We start from the raw sequence: 5,944 nt of genomic DNA on the forward strand, positions 1-5,944 counted from the left end.
TTACAGTGTGAGTCTACTCAGAAGAAATCTCTGTTTAGTGTGAAATATACAGACAACACTGAACAATAACGCTGATAATGAAAAAAAGACACTTTATTTATAGAAGAAATATAATGCAACCTTCATGCCAGCTTTGAAGCATGGTTGGGGAAGCGTCATGGCATTTTTCCCATCAGCGTCTAGACAGCATACAATCATTATATTACTGAGAATAAAGAAGTTCAACAGACACATCTGAGGAAGCAAACTCCAGATACTGATTGACCTTCTACTGTCTCGTCAAGGCACCAGAACAAATAGCAACTCTATACTCGCTCAATAACTTTATAAGTTATCCGCTTCTGGCTGGTGTAAAGATTCCAGCTGCCAATCTGCTGGAGGAGGGCATTGTGTGGCAGACAGAGGTCGCCAGAGTGCACAGCAAAATTAAGCAACTCCAACTTGGGTGCAAAAAAGGAGAATCAACAAACTAAATCCCACTGCACAGGTGGAGCAGCGGGATTTTTCTGAACTCCTTGGTTCAAAACTCGGCGTTGCCACCGGTCAGCTGGGCACCATCTAGCAGGCATAATTGGCAGTGCCTGCAGGGAGGGATGACCGGAATACGTTGGCAGGGTCTTCAAACCCTGTGTAAAGACCCTGATTGGCAGATAGAGGCGCCTGTGCAGAGTGCATGGGTGGATAAGGGTTCCGTTAAGAGCTGTGTGCGGGTCGGAGGAGGCGTGAGCAGCAATATACCCTCCTCAACTGCAAAAAATAGGGGATCCCCAGCAGTGGAAGACAAATTGACTACACTAAATTGGGACAAAATGGGAGAAAAACAAACTAACAAACTAAAAAAATTCTTGAATCTTGTTAGTAAGATCTAAGTAGCTTAAAGGGGGTCCCGTTGCATTTGACTGAGAAGAGTAAAAAATAAGCACACATGATGGGACAGGATAATCAACTGGAGAGATCTGATGTCATATAAATCTTTTTTTTTTTGCATTTCCCCCCAATTTTCCTCCCAATCTAGTCGTATCCAATTACCTGATTGCATTATGCTTCCTCTTGACTGATCTTGCCCTCCACTCTGACTGAAAAGAGCCGTGACTAACGCACGCCCCTTCAGATACGTGTGCAGTAGCCGACTGCATTTTGTCACCTGCATGAGGCGAGTTCATATGTGAATCAGCTTTGTGTACGGAGAGACACACCCTGATCACATTATCCCTCGTCTCTGTGCAGGCGCCAGTCAGCCAGCAGAGGTCATAATTGCATCAGTTATGAGGAATCCCCTCCAGCACCCCCTTGAACAACAAGCCAATCGTTGTTCATGTAGGCGCCCAGCCTGCTGAATGGCAATATACTGTAAATCTATTTTAAACTGCCTGTAGCCTAAGCTGAGTCTTTGAGAATGGACAAAGTGCAAAAGTCAATGGACGGTGACTACAAAAGATTCCGATTCAGTTGATGATGCATTAAAGTAGACCAAGGTGAGGAAGATTCCACCATCAGTTTACCAAAAGTAAACCCGTAAACCCACTCCATCATCCAAAATCAGAAAATACTAAGATATACACCATCATTGTAGATTCATCAAATTCCCCACCAGCAACAACACAATACCCTTTGTCATTCTTGCTGAAAGCATAAGAATAGTATCATAACCCATGTCAAGAGAGTCCCAGATTTTGAACATAGGGGGGTGTAAGAGAAAAAAGGTTAAGAACCGCTGTTCTAGAGGATGTATGACATGTTTCATCAGAGTAAAAAGCAATGATCTGAAGTGCAGTTCATCCAAGAAGTTCCAAGATAAAGGAGGTTCAACCAGTTCATAAATATATGGTCACATAGTTTACAATAACCCACATAAGTAAACTAAAAAGGCTTTACATACTGCGTCTTATCCTTCTAAGACATAAGCTCACATTTAGTTTGAGAATGAAACATGAGGATTTTGTTTCATAGTGCTGTCAGTACAAATCAAAAATACTTCTCAGGTTACAGCATGATCCATTCCATGTAAGCAAAGACGTGAACTGTTGTTTATGTAGCAGGCTTGACCAAGTAAACTGAGCAACCTACGTCTTGTAAATAAAGCTGATCTGTTTCATGACTCTGATTCTGAAGCAATGGTGGAGCAATCACCATTCACAACAACATGAAGAGGATTTCTTAATATCTGATGCATACCTAAGGAATTCAAGTATTCACTGCCTTACAGGCAACACCGAGGCAAGAACCCTCTTATCTTTAAACATATCTTCAAACATAACATTTCTACTGACAAGCTGATGATGATGGATGATGATTAAACCCCTGCCTGAAGCTTAAACACTAGACAACTCAGAATGACTGTACTGCTCATACCACACAGCTTCATCTTGCTCACTGTGTATTTTGCGCATCTACACACACCCACTTCACTCACTCAAGCATAAACTATATTGAAAATTTGACTGGCATCTTTTACAGATGCCCTTTTGCATTTTGCACATCTGCACACATTCACTTTCTACACACACACTTACTCGTAATCTTGCTTGCGATTTGTACTGTAGCTTTACAGACTGCTTTACAGAGTGTACTGTTTCTACTGATATCAATACGAGGGATCTTCAAAAGGTTTCCGCACTTTTATATTTTCGTTGGAAACAGTGAGGGTGGGAGGAGGAGTAATTGGACTGAGAGAGAGCTTACAGTCCGGATTTAGCGCCGTCTGATTTCCACCTTTTTGGACGCTCAAAGAAGCTTTAAGGGGGAGAAGATTTTCATGTGATGATGTTTGTGAAAGCAGCGGGGCATCAGTGGCTACTCGCTCAATCAAAAAAAATTTTTTGCTGATGGCATTAAAAAGTTGGTTTGAAGCTAGGAAAAATGCATCGGAAGGTGACTGTAGAAAAGTGATGTAGTTTGTTTTTGAAATTCTTAATAAATAGAGTAAATAAAAAGTACGGAAAATTTTTAAGGAACCCTCGTATCCTAATCCGCGTACAGTCACTATACACACATACTTATAATTTATCTTTATTTATTTTTGCAATCCATACTTCAGCTGTACTGGTTCATTCTTTGTAAATATTCAAAAGTAATCTAAATACTTTTTCTTTTATCTCTTTTGGAGAGTCTCACATCAAATTTAATTGTACGCGAGTATAATGACAGTAAATGGGCAGGCCGCTCAGGTGGCGCAGCGGTAAAGTACGCTAGCTCACCAGAGTTGGGGTTTCGAATACATCGTATCGAATCTCAGCTCTGCCTTTCCGGCTGGGCAGCAGCATGAACAACGATTGGCTGTTGTTCAGGGTTGGAGGGTAAGAAAGTCGGATCACAGGTCCTCATAACTGGTGCGACTGCGGCCCCTGCTGGCGCCTGCACAGGGCTGAGGAATAATGCTGATGGGGGTGTGGCCCTCTGTACACAGTGCCCATCAAGTGTATGAACTCGACTCGATCTGTACTGACTGTGTGTACCAGAGGGGGCATTCAGAGTAATTGGACACGACTAGACTAGGGGATAAAAAATTGGGGGCAAAAGAGGGGGAAAAAAATATATTTTTTTAAATCACAGTACAGGGTCTTCTTCTTTTTGGGATAAGACATTTTGTTATTACAGGATAGTGCACACTATATAACGGGATGATTGTAAGAGTTGTACACAGTAATTTACCTGTAAGAATTAGTGAAACAGATTACAGAGAAGAGCTTGATGTAATTGGAGTGGTTTTCTGGGTATCTGGCTGCATAAAAACCCAAGTTTTTTCTTCTAAACACAGTTTGTTGTGGTTTCTTGCAAAGCCGATTCAGTGTTCTTTCCTTCATAACAAATTAGTGCTGACTGGGGTGACTTGAGCTTTTGCATACTTTTAAAGGGTGCTGTGACTGAAAAAACATTAAGAAACGCTGCCTTTATATGTGCTTTCTATTATAAAAAATGAGAAAAAAAAAATAGTACAAGGGTGCTCGGATGCGCTAGCCCACTACCACTAAAAGGATTCAAACCTGGATCTCAGCTGTATTACCAGCTGGGCGCCCACACACAAGCATGTCTGGCTGTGCCTGTATGACAGGGAAGAGGTTGAAATTCATTTTTGCAGTACAATTGCAGCCTCTGCTGTCTTGCCAAGGTGCTTGCACTAGCCATGGACAATCTGGAGAGCTTAGTGTGTCTCTCTGAACTAGATGGAAAAGAAAAATAATAAATGCATTTTAAAATAAATGCATTAAAAAATGCAATGTATAAAGTTAAAAATAAAGCTAATTCTTACGTAAAGTAAAACAATACTTAGAACTTGTACTAAACTTCCAAACCTCTGTTGAGGGCTGTGATTCATCCTGCTCATATTTCCATCCTGACAGCTGAGCAAAGGATTTGCAGGTAATCTGAGTCCGGGTTCTCTTATCTTTGAGAGCAGACTGTCAGATCAGGGCTTTGAACATCACACAGCTACAATAATAATACATTTGCTGTGTTTCATGGTGGATAACAGCTCCCTGAGCTGAGTTTAAACAGACACATAGCAGTACAGAAAAAGGGGGTGTGTTTAATAACCCATTTAACACCTGTTTTATTCCCAAGAGTTCAGTATCTGCATTGTATTCTGATTAGAATTCAAGATTGGATTAGAATTCAACTGAGCAAATCAGCTCATAAAATTCTACCATCAATGTTCTGTCTTGAAGGTTGCAGTAAGGCATCACATTTTAAGTTTACAAGTTTTGAAAGTCAAATGTGGCTAGGAAAACGATTTACATTCCTAAAATCAGTCTCAGATCACCTTTCAAAGTGGTTGATAACATTTAAATCTGTGATAAATTTTTAATTTCTGATAACATATTTACACTTTTATTTTACCAGTTTGAACACATTACTTTACCGGCACATAATTACAGTTGCTTGGCATAATTAGGATGGTAGGATGGTGGACACAATTCCAACTTCCTTGGTTAATTAGCTGTACTAGAACAGGACATCAACAAAAACTATCCCAGCACTTAGTAGTGTAGCCTTGACCTTAATAAACTTATTAAGACATCTGCATAATGACACCATGTATTTACAGTGCTTTGGTGATTGATATGGACCAGCGGTGTGAAAAAATATAAAACAATAGTTGAGGAAAAATCTATAACGGTGTCCAAAAAGAACAATTTCAATAAAATATTTAAAAAATAGCTATCAATCGGCCAGGTGCTTACATAGACACACGAATGGTGTGTCTCTAAGGGGCGGGCCAATGGCTGAACACAGTTTCCTCTTAATTGCTGCAATTGCGGCCTCTGCTGGTCGATCAATGGCACCTGCACAGAGACGGAGGATAATGGAGATCAGTGTGTGACTCTCCATGTGCGAAATGGGTCCCCATATGATTACGCCTCGTGCATGTGAAAAGATGTGGTCGGTACTGCACACGTACCTGTCGGAGGTGGTATGTGACGGTTGTGACCCTTCTCGGTCAGGAGTGGATTCATTATTCGCAGTAAAGGCGAATTACGATCAGAATCTTTCTGTAAAGAATAATGAGAGTAGTTGGAGGATGGCTATCCTATATTGCCCATTATATGTAAGTGACTGTGAATATGTTTTGGTTCCGCCACAACCCTGACCAGATGTAAGCAATTACTGAAGATAAATGAAAATATTGCCCAGTCTTAATACAAACTGGACAAAACTTGATTCAGAACACCATTCATTTTATTATTCTAGAGTTTCAGCCAACAAATCTTTTCTAAGTGCAGTTCAGGTATGGTATTATAAGATCTGGAGAGCATGGATATTCACCTTTAATCAATTATTTAGATGGTGTTTACCCAGTGTTGTAGTGAAATTCAGGAACCCTTGTGGAATGATTGATTGATGGATGATATTTTGCAGTAGTTGTTCATGTTTCCACTAATGTTCTCGTCTGACTCTTCTGTAGGTTTTAGGCATTGGAGCTATAGAGAACTGGAGGAGCAATAAA

This window comes from Trichomycterus rosablanca, chromosome 19 (genome assembly GCF_030014385.1).
Source record: "Trichomycterus rosablanca isolate fTriRos1 chromosome 19, fTriRos1.hap1, whole genome shotgun sequence".
NCBI lineage: Eukaryota > Metazoa > Chordata > Actinopteri > Siluriformes > Trichomycteridae > Trichomycterus > Trichomycterus rosablanca.